The following is a 937-nucleotide window of genomic DNA, read 5'->3' on the forward strand; positions in this document are numbered from 1 at the left end:
GGACGGCGGTTCCCCGCGGTCCGATCTGCCCCCGGGCGGGCCGCGGGGCTCAGGCGTGCGGCGCCGGCCGGCCTCTGCCCCTGGCCCCGCACCACCGTGATGAGGCCTTTCCCACGTCCTCCTCGCTAACACGACAGTGAGGAGGGATCTCTGCAGATGGAGAAGGTGTGGTTAGGTCAGTTCCCTTCACAGCCCAAATTCTTCTCACCTGATGGCACCATCAACAGGCAGTGTCCTCCTGGCCCGCTTCCCCAGCCCCACGGACTCTCTCCAGCCTGGTCCGTCCACCTTCACTCTCTGAAATGCTCACAATTTCTCCCTGGCCCTTTTTGTCTCCTTCACCCAAAAAGCCTCTCTGATCTCACCAGCATCCTTCCACCCATCTCTAGTAATGGCAAATTGAATTTTGCTGATCCCATATGATCCATTTTGATCTCATCCTCGTGCTTGGAGAATTCAGTTTTTGTCAGCATTGCTGAGAAGTCACTCAAGACAGCTGATCAATCTTCATTAACAGCAGTACCAAAGAATAGGTAAGTTCATTCATTTTTCCATTCACACCTTACAGTCAGCCTAAGGAAGGAAAAAAATAAGGAAAAAAAGGGCTTCAGACAGAACGTGTTTTGCCTGACCCTCTGAAACAATAAGCAGGAAGTCTACTCAGATAAAGTCAATTTACAAAATAAAATCTACGCGGGAAAGATAAAGGCAGAGAAAAAACCCCAAATCATGGTCTGAATATAGGCAGCTATTTTATCTTTTTCCTTCTTCATGATATTGAAGGTATTACTATGTATGGTGAACATGATGCTGCTGAAGTGTGAGAGATCAGAGTCCCCTCCTCTCTGGTGCCCGAGGCCAGCCTGCTCTGCTGCTACAATGCTTATCACTGGGGACAAAGCATTAGATCCCTGGTGAGGATGAAGTTTTTCCACTG

This window comes from Geospiza fortis, unplaced genomic scaffold (genome assembly GCF_000277835.1).
Source record: "Geospiza fortis unplaced genomic scaffold, GeoFor_1.0 scaffold1047, whole genome shotgun sequence".
Classification (NCBI taxonomy): Eukaryota; Metazoa; Chordata; class Aves; order Passeriformes; family Thraupidae; genus Geospiza; species Geospiza fortis.